At 41.1% G+C, this 10,693-nt stretch overlaps 1 pseudogene; it reads left to right on the forward strand.

Moving 5' to 3' along the window:
* The first annotated feature begins 7,033 nt into the window (after positions 1–7,033).
* LOC116070607 lies at positions 7,034–7,511 on the forward strand (annotated as a pseudogene).
* Positions 7,512–10,693: the final 3,182 nt, after the last annotated feature.

The following is a 10,693-nucleotide window of genomic DNA, read 5'->3' on the forward strand; positions in this document are numbered from 1 at the left end:
AGTGTGAAATATCAAGACCCAGAGTTCAGCTAAGAAGGACTTCCGCTCAGTCCTAGCTGCCTGGAGTAACAAAGTGGATAGTTTAACTCCATTGTTGTTGCTCCAAAATTGGGAGTAGTTTAAAAGAGCCTAGAGGTAGGCCAAGTAACACCTTATCTGTAACTAGCCAAGGACTTAAGGGACACAGATTCTAGCAACTAGGAAGAAAACGGCCAAGGAGCATGCTCTGGACCTCAGATTTGAGAGCTGCAGCAGCTGGTGGTCACAGCCGCTCACGTGTCTAACAGCTGTCTCAGGCTAATCAGGCCAATGAGCACTCAGAAGGAGGTGCCCTCTGGGGCTCTTTAGCTCACCCCAGCTGACCTGGCCATGTGCAGGCACCCTCTTGACAGAGGGTGGATGGATGCCACAAGATGGAAAGAGTAGCCCTGAGCCTTGGTTCAGGTTCTGTTCCAAAAAGGCAAACATTTCCCACATGGTCAAATAGGACACGGGGCATTCCTGGAACTGAAGGGTTAGCAGCCCTTAGGAGGAACAACAATATGAACTAACTAGTACCCTCAGAGCTCCCAGGGACTAAACCACCAACCAAAGAGAACACATGGTGGGACTCATGGCTCCAGCTGCATATGTATAGCAGAGGATGGCCTAGTCAGTCATCAATAGGAGGAGAGGCCCTTGATCCTGTGAAGGTTCTATGCCCCAGTGTAGGGGAATGCCAGGGCCAGGAAGCAGGAGAGGGTGGGTTGGTGAGCAGGGGGAGGTGGGGAGGGAACAGGTTTTTTTTTTTTTTTTTTTGGAGGAGAAACGGGGAAAGGAGATATCATTTGAAATATAAATAAAGAAAATATCTAATAAAAAAAAGAAACAGCACAGCCTCACACCTAGGGATGAGCACACTGTTGTTAGCTCTTTAAATAGGAGCTTGTATAGAAGAACTCTCTGGGAGCCTGAATCATGAGGCCAGGAGAATGGGCATTAGAGTCCTGGGTTATATTCTACCAACTTTGAGTCTCCAGTCCCAGTGATGGATTCTCCCATGTATTCTGGAAACAATGGAGGTGCATTGTATATTTGTAGTGTTTAAGACCCTCCAGCCCACTTTGTCAGAGCATACTTTGTCCTAGTGCTCACACATGGGCTACTTAGGTCAGACTATGTATACTAAATAGATGAGTGGGCAAGCTGACTTGCTCCAAGAGCTGAAGTTTTGCTTTTGTTTTGAGCTAGTTCTCTTCTAAGCCACAGGCCTGTGTTCAAGGAGAACAAAGTGTTGTAACACAGATTTCGCTTCAAAGCACATTCGGATCACCTTATCTCCGTCTGCCAGTGGAGAAAACTCCATAGCTGTGGCAACAAAATAAACAATATTAGATGATAGCTAGATCTATGCTAATGATAACAATCCTGTTAACGTCCACACTGGGAGAGGTAAAGAATCATAGGACGCCACCGGGCAGTGATGGTGCACGTCTTTAATCCCAGCACTTGGGAGGCAGAGGCAGGCAGACTTCTGAGGTCGAGGCCAGCCTGGTCTACAGAGTGAGTTCCAGGACAGCCAGGGCTATACAGAGAAACCCTGTCTCGAAATACCAAAAAAAAAGAAAGAAAGAAAGAAAGAAAGAAAGACCCATAGAACACTAACCCAAGAGTCCACCCTCACTCCCTCATCACAAGAATGTGAGAGGTTAAGTAAAAGTGGGACTCTGACTCTGGGATGCAGTTTCCGTGATGTCATCATCCATGAGGAGGTGGGAGCAGCTTCTTCGGAGGACTCCCACTTCTGTACTTAACCTTTCACTTATGCTCCTGTAAATAAACCCAATAACCTCATTGGTTCATCAAGCTGGACTTGGATGGGGGCTCTTACTGTGGTCCTTTGTTATTTCCCTGTCTAGGGTGAGTAGACACGTTGTGCTACTGAGGAACTGTTCACATCACCCCAGGAAAAGCTAAGGCATCGCATTGGTACCACCCGTGCAAAATCACAGCTCTTACCCTAGCGAAGATGAGAGAGTGACTTTGGCCCAGAAGCAAACATTTTTTTTTAGGCTACCCCAAGTTCCATATTCCAGAGTGGTAATGGTTTGATGAAGTTTTTATAGTAACATAACAAAAGCATCTCATACTTTAAGAGCGCTTTTCAAATGTATTGGTGGAAAAATTAGATAGGAAGATCTGTAAAGTTAATATATTCCAAGTAGTTTTACTCTTAGTCATGGGATGTTAGGTCAGACACAGAGGCAGGCAAAAAGCAGCTGTTTAGGGGATAAAGGTATCCTGAGATAAATTGTAGTTGGGCTTTGGATCTGCGACACTGCAACTGCTCCGCAGACCCTTGAAGTTCTGATCAGTCAATCAGGCTTATAGGGGATTTAGTGAAAAGTATGGGTATTTTCAGGAACTTCAATTCACAGCATTTCTTTTCTTCTTTTTTTTTTTTCTTTTGGTTTTTCAAGACAGGGTTTTTCTGTGTAGCTCTGGCTGTCCTGGAACTCACTCTGTAGACCAGGCTGGCCTCGAACTCAGAAATTCGCCTGCCTCTGCCTCCAAAGTGCTGGGATTAAAGGCATGCGCCACCACCACCCAGGCGAGTAGGAGTTTCTTGCAGGAGAAAGAGGGATAGAATCTGTGCCAGAGGGTGGGTGGGTCAGAGAAAAGCTTAAAAAGTAGGAGGACAATCTGATGAAACAGTCTGCTTCAAGAGAAAGCGTTAATCTTCATCCAATCTTGCTGCCAGAGTTAGAGGAGGAGCAGCCTGGGTTACAAGGTCACCACCAGCTTTTTCAGTAGATGTACAGCATGTGCCTGCTAATGTGGAACAAGGTTATGATGAGACAGGATGGCATCTTACAGAAATGATAGATCTAAGGTATTTTAAAAGGCCGTATTTTCATATGAGATACACTTACCTTATGTGAAACAAATTCTCAATAACTGGGCTACTCAAAATAGAATTATTACCCAAGATTGGTTACAGCTGTACTAGAGGCTAGTCTGCAGTTGCAAAGATTAGCATCGTGGAAGTAAAAAACTCATAAATACTGAAGACTAAAACAGAGTGGAAGGAATAAATTTAATAAAAGATCAGTTGCTGGGTAAAGGACGGCGCTCTGATATACAAGAACAAATTCAATTTGATGATGCCATTATAGAATAATGTCCCTTAGCAGCGTTAAAAGCTTGAGATATGTATGAAGCCGCCATTCTGGTCCACCCAGGGATGCCACTTGTGGTGGGCCTTTGCTGGCCGGCTGCAATGACGACAGAACACCGAGACTTCTCTTGATGGTTTACTCAGGAAATTTCTTTTTGTGTTACACAGCTCTTTTAGGTTTCTAAGTGTTACCAGCTCTTTCAGGTACCCAGGTATTATAGCTCTCCTAGGTTCCTAAGTGTTAACAACTCTTTTAAGTATTACGGCTCTTCCTGCCTCCCAGGCGCCGCCCGCCTCCGTGGAATCGTGCTTCTTGCTTCTAGGTGCTGCGGCTCTTCCCGCTTCTGCAGAATGGGCGGCAGCGGCCAGCGGCCGGTGGCAGTGGAGGCGGTGGCAGCGGCTCTCTCTCGCTAGTCACCCTTGCTCTTCTTCTGCATAGTCGCTGCTGCTGCTGCTGCTGCTCTTGCCGCTGCTCTTGCTTCGGTGGAGTAGCGTGGAAAAATGGCATGGCGTGGAATGGCGTGGCATGGAATCGCTCTGACTGCCTGGAGAGCGCCTCTTTTTAAACCGGTGCCCAAGCCCTCATAGTTCTACTGGATTGGTTCTCTGGCAATCACCTCATTAGCATACACCTGCTTGGGAGGGGTTTGGTAGCATGCATCTGCTTGGGTTTGGTGCATGATTGATTAGCATACACCTGCTCAGGAGACACCTAATTTGCATGAGCCCATGCTCGGAAGGGGCACATACTCAGTGGAATCGCCTATCGCTGCCGCCACGTGCGTGTTGTCCGAGCGGCTGCCTACAGAGATAGAGTTGAGAATCTTGGAAAAGATCCACCTCATCTATAAAAAATATACAAGGCTCTGAAATGTCCTTCAATTTTTTTTTTAAACAAATATAAATCTCAGCTGTGAACAAAGCCATAGCAGATGCTGGTTCAAGAGAGGTGTTGATAGAAACCTTGGCATACAAAAATTCAAATACCAAATGTAAAAAAATTATTAGACATTAAAAGCATAAGCCATGCCTATGGATGAGTGAATAAGAGATACAAGCAATATTGGTTCTTAGGTGTACCATGCTATATCATACATAAGTCAAGCTATATAGCTGGAGGTCTCTGATATCAAAATGCTAGGAAATATGGTCAATTGCAAAGAGACTGGGAACAATCACTAAAGGTCTCAGATCTCAAATGTTCAGTGTTGGGGGTTGGTCTGATCCTGATATGTATTCAAATGCTAAATTCTATACCCCCAAATCTGGATTCCCCAAGACAATTGAATTCCCATGCATACCAGCCTTTGTTATGTAAGCCTCGCTCCCCAATTCAAAGTTAATTGGCTAATAAAAGGCTAAAGCTTATGATTGGGCAGTAGAGAGAGAAGGGCCGGACTTGAGGACTGAGTGAGGGGTCTCAGGAGAGACTGGGGAAGAAGGAGAGAGGAAACAGAGAAAGAAGAAGAGGCCACCAGGAGAGGAGGTGGATCATTAGCACATAGCCAGGAGAAATGGACCCTGAGGATAACCTGAACAAGAATCAAACAGCAAGTAACAAGAGATATATGGCTGGGATCCATAAGTCAGAATAGCTCAAAACCTGTCCAATCTAGGCTTATAGCTTATAAATAAAATATCAGAATTTTGTGTTTTTTATATAGGCTAGCTAGAATATATAATTTATTTTATAGCTTGGTGTTTTAATTGTGGAAAATTTTGTCATTTGCAAAAAAAATTATGAACAAGTCATCTCTAAGGGCAATGTTTTTTTCTGAATATAAGCCAGAAAGAGGGCTTAGGCTTCCAGGGGTGTTCAGGCAATGTGGCAAGGGCTGCCCTTTGACCAATGAGTATAGGTCCAATAGAGATACCTGAGGCAATTTCTTATTGTCAGGAAATGGCCTTGGAGGCTTGGCTGAAGGCTCTGCAGCAAAAAATATGAGCCATTTGCCTCTTGTCAGCCAGGAAATAACAAGTTGGCTGAAAAACCTCAACTAAGTATTATAGATCTAATGCATGCTACTGCAGGCAGTACTGCTGTAGATTTAGTTATAGATAAAGATCTTAGTCTATTCCCCCAAATTCAATGTTATATACTAGAGTTTATGGTTATTTACCCTCAGGGACAGTAGGGATGATTTTGGGAAGGAGTGAATTTGACTTTCTATGGATTTACTGTGCATCCAGGAATTATAAAGATTTCAAAGGAGAAATTAAAATTCAGTCCTATGTAAAAAGAGAGATGCTATTTAATGCAAGTGGTAGGATTGATCAACTGCTACTGTTTCCCTACATCAAAGGCAAAGCTACACCAGTAGAAAGAACAGGAAGGTTTGGAAGCATTGGAAAACATGTGATCTGGCAAGCAGTTGTTAATGATCAGAAGCCAAAATTAAAATTGCAAGTAAATAGTATTGAAATTGAAGTTTTTGTGGATATAGGAACTGATTTCACAAAATCCTTGGAATTCACAATGGCCACTTCAAAAACATTTTAGCCAGTGTCTAGGAATTAGAAAGTTATCTCAGACAACACAAAATGTGTGATGGGTTAAGTATAGGGACCAGCAGGTCAAATATGAAAGTTAAGACCTTATGTGGCTAAAATAACCATAAATTTATCAGAGTATACTCAGATAATATTCTACAATCCCAGAAACAGCCCATGATGAAATAAGGAATGAAATAGTAGATGCTCCTGGGGAAGGTATTGATATATGGCATCAAAAACAACCCCAAGCTGTACCAATTGTCCAAACACTGGACATAACAGGTATTGAGTTTCCAAACTTATAAGTGGGGCTACTAATGAAATACTAATGACCCTATTATAAATGTATCTTTTACTTGCCTGAGGTAATTTTTGTCTCTGAGGCTTACTGCCTCAATCTGCTAATCTAGGCCTTGTCCTACATTATAGACTTGGTTCAACCTTATCTAGGCCTAGTATGTTTTCAAACCCTGGTACTTCTGCTGAATAAGTTTACCCTTACTAGTTCTTCCTGAACTCTTGCTGGCTGGTCAACTCAGCTGTTCTGGCTCATAACTTCTTTCTACCCTTAACTGATTCAAACTGGCTTCTTTCAGTTTCTCCTGAATTCTCTGCTTGGCCTCATACTATCTTTGGCAATCTGTTCTCTGCAGCTTCTTTTTATAACTGTCCAGGTAAAACTGCCTCCCTGCTGTCTGTTTTTCTGTATTGTTCTCTCTTAAGTTGCTTCTTTTTCCTCTCTCTTCTTGTGAGAGTTGAACATATCCTATATTTTGTCAAATCTTTCTCTGATTTGACTTTGTCTGCCACTCAATTAGACATGACTTTCAAACACAGTGATTCTACAAATGGACTTTATTTTCATTGTTTGGAATTAAAGGTGTGTACTAAGGGTGTATCTGTATTCCAGCCAGATAGATTAAAGGTGTGTGATAAGGCTGAGACATACCATAACTAAAAACAGCTTGTTTCAGTGAATAACAAATCCTGGGGCTCAGAGTGTGATCAAATATCCAGCAATACCCCATTCTTAAAATGGTTGACTGTGGGGTACAGACCTTAACTAAGGAAAGAAATTACAGGCACATGAACAGCTGGTACATGAGTACTGGGGTCTCAACATATAGAAGAATCAACAACACATGGAGTTCCCCTGTATTTGTTAAAAAGAAGAAATCAGGTAAATGGAAAAAACAGATTTAAGAGCAGTGAATAGAGTAATTCAGCCAATGAATTTATTGTAATGTAGTATTCCTTTACCTTCTTTATTATCTAAGGCATGGTCTATGATAGTAATTGATTTAAAAGATTGCTTTTGGAGTCGTTGTGCAGGCCCATAGGCCCCGTTTACTGCTCCCGTTTTCTCCTCTGCCTGCTGGCAGGATGGCCCACAAGCAGATCTACTACTCAGACAAGTACTTCGATGAGCACTATGAGTACCGGCATGTCATGTTACCCAGAGAACTCTCTAAACAAGTACCCAAACTCATCTGATGTCCGAAGAGTGAAGGAGACTTGGTGTCCAACAGAGTCTAGGATGGGTTCATTACATGATTCGTGAGCCAGAACCGCATATTCTTCTCTTTAGACGATCTCTTCCAAAAGAACAACAAAAATGAAGTACAGCTGGAATCATCTATAACCTTTTTCAAATTTAATGTAAATGTGTATATAAGGTAGTATTCAGTGAATACTTGAAAAAAATGTACAAACCTTCCATTCATACCTGTGCATGAGCTATATTCTTCACAGAGACAGAGCTCAGTTAAATGCAACTGCAAGTAGGTTAGTTTAAGTTGTTAAATTTTCTTGTAGTTTTTTCTTAATATAAATGCCTGTTTTACTTTACCTGTTTTGTTAAATAAAGTTTGTATATTGCATTTATAAAAAAAGATTGCTTTTTATCTTTTTCTGGTGCATGAGTAAGGAGTAAGATAGTAGAAAGTTTGCTTTCATAGTACCTACTCTGAATGTAATAATGGTCAACTTGTAAGAAGATATCAGTTGAAAGTTCTTCCACAGGGAATGTTAAACAGTCCAACAATATGTTAGCATTTTGTACAACTGCTAGAAATAACTCTTAAGAAATTTCCTTAAACCATTATTATGGATTGTATTTTGTTGGCTGATTCTGATGTAGATCAGAGAAAATGTTTAAGGAAATACAAAAAAGAATTTTGCCATGCTGTGGCTAAAGATTGCTCCTGAAGAACTACACAGAGGAGATCCTATTAACCATTTTGGTTATAAAATAAGTCAACAACAACAACAAAAAACCAACCATACAAGATATAGATCAGAAGAGATCAGTTGCAAACTCTTAATGATTTTCAGAAATTAATGGAAGATATTGATTGGCTATGGCCTGCTGTTGGATTAACTACTCAAAAATTAAGTAATTTATTTTAAACCTTACAAGGAAATTTGGACTTAAGCAGTCCAAGATGGTTAACAGCTGAAGCAGAAAGAAAGTTAATTCTGGTAGAACAGAGACTTCAAGAGGTATTATGTGGGTGGCGTAGATCCCAAACTTGATTACATGTTGATTAGTTTGCCTTCAATTCATTCTCCTACTGGGCTCATTATGCAAAAGGAGGATAGTATTATGCAGTAGATTTTCTTAGCACACAAAGTAAAAAATTACAGACTTACATAGAAAAAGTTTCCTATTTAATCATAAAAGGTAAAATAAGATTTTGTCAATTGTCAGGAATAGAGCTACCAGAAATCGTAATACCTTATATCAATGCTGAGATTAGGTTATTATGGGTAAACAGTGAAGACTGGCAAAGAGATTGTAGCAACTATTTGGAAGAAATTAACAGCAAATATCCTAAAAGTAAGCGTCTTCAATTTATAAAAAGAACCAATTGAATTTCCTCATGTATTGTACAAGGAATGCCAATTTCTGAGCATCTACATTCTATGCTGATAAAAATAAGTTGGGAATGGCAAACTATAAGTCAGACAAAATGAGCACAGTAATTAAAGCCCATATATGTCAGTTCAAAAATCAGAGTTATATGCAATTCTTATGGTATTAGATTTTCTTGAACCTTTTAATGTAATGACTGACTCTTAATATGCAAAAGAGTTGTTCTATATATAGAAACTGCTGAATTTATTCCTGATAATTCAAAATTAACCTTGTTATTTATACAACTGCAATAGGCAATCAGAAATAGAAACTTCCCATCATATTATCATCCATATTCTGTCTCATAGAGGCTTTCCAGGTAGCACAAGAAAAAGAAGAAATTGACCAACTATTAATAGGAAATTTGAAGCCTCCAAAATTCATGTAAAAACATCATGGTAACAGTAAAGGTTTAAAGAAAAAAATTCTCTAACACTAGGAAACAAGCCAAGGAAATTATAAGAAAATGACCTACTTGTTCTTTGTATAACCAAACTCCATTACCCACCAGAAGTAACCCTGGGGGTACCAAAAGAAATAAAATCTGGCAGATGGGTATGTTTCATTTTGCAGAATTTGGAATGTAACTTTAATTTTTTCAAACCCCCCCCCATACTTTTTTTTTTTTTTTTCGAGACAGGGTTTCTCTGTATAGCCCTGGCTTTCCTGGACTCACTCTGTAGACCAGGCTGGCCTCGAACTCAGAAATCTGTCTGCCTCTGCCTCCCAAGTGCTGGGATTAAAGGCATGCACCACCACTGCCTGGCAAACCCTATATTTTTTTAAAGATTTATTTTATTTATTTTATGTGTATGAGTCCACTGTAGCTGTACAGATGACCATGAGTCATCATGTGTGTGGCTGCTGCGAATTGAACTCAGGACCTCTGTTGGCCCTGCTCGCTCTGGCCCCACTCTCTCCGGTGTAATTCACTGTAGCTGTTTTCAGACTCACCAGAAGAGGGTGTCAGATCTCATTACGGGTGGTTGTGAGCCACCATGTGGTTGCTGGGATCCGAACTCAGGACCTTTGGAAGAGCAGTCAGTGTTCTTACCCGCTCAGCCATCTTGCTTCAAACTCTATTATTTATTTATTTATTTATTTATTTATTTATTTATTTATTTATTTATTCGAGACAGGGTTTCTCTGTGTAGCCTTGTCTGTCCTGGAACTCACTCTGTAGACCAGGCTGGCCTCAAACTCAGAAATCTGCCTGCCTCTACCTCCCAAGGATTAAAGGCGTGCACCACCACTACCCTCAAACCCTCTTTTTAATGATGATTCTTAAACACTTTAACCTTCCTTGTAACCCACTACCCACCAAGGGTAGTGGAAAAGAAAGGATACAGGGTATGGGGGGTATAGAGGGGTGGGGAACGTGGACCTGTTTAGAAAGGTTCTTTGTAGCAACTCCCATCTGTGTTATCTGAAAATCAGCAGTTCAGCTCACAGGTTAGCAGGCAGCGGCAGCTCAGTCCACTTGCAAACACTTCATGGATACACCAGCAGTCCAGTTCTGTAGAGTCAGGTTAGCAATAGGGTTAACACTACCTAGCAGAGACAGCCAGGCCTCAGCCTCAGATCTAGTCAGGAAGGACCAAAACAAACCCCAGGGGAAGTTCTAAGCTGTGCTTCTCTCAGGGAAGCAAAGATCAGCAAAGATGGGAGACCCACAAGCATTGCACAGCTAGCTCTATAAGCAAGCCAAGCTCTGTTTCCATCACTCTGTGGAGTTCTATTTATACTCTCCAAACTCCACGTGCCTTGCCTTAGAACGTGTATTCAATCAGCCCAAGTCTGCAGAAGCAGCAACAAACTGCAGTACACCACCAGAAATTTTTTGATGTGTTTCTTTCAATGATGTCCTGATAAATGTAGCTCAACTAAGCATTGTAAAGCAGACCAATACATGTGTGTCGTTAGCAAAGAATCTTTTATCACATATCCTTTCATGTCCTTGCTTTTGAACATCCTCTCTCCTTTGTCTGCTTCAGTGAAACATTCCTTCACTTGTTTGCCCCAGCAAAATACCATCCAACCAACTTTCCAAAGAACCCTTAAGTTTCCACTTCATCAGAACACTAAAGTTTGTACAGCACACTATTGATACATATTCAGAGTTTCAA

The sequence above is a fragment of the Mastomys coucha genome, unplaced genomic scaffold (assembly GCF_008632895.1).
Source record: "Mastomys coucha isolate ucsf_1 unplaced genomic scaffold, UCSF_Mcou_1 pScaffold22, whole genome shotgun sequence".
Classification (NCBI taxonomy): domain Eukaryota; kingdom Metazoa; phylum Chordata; class Mammalia; order Rodentia; family Muridae; genus Mastomys; species Mastomys coucha.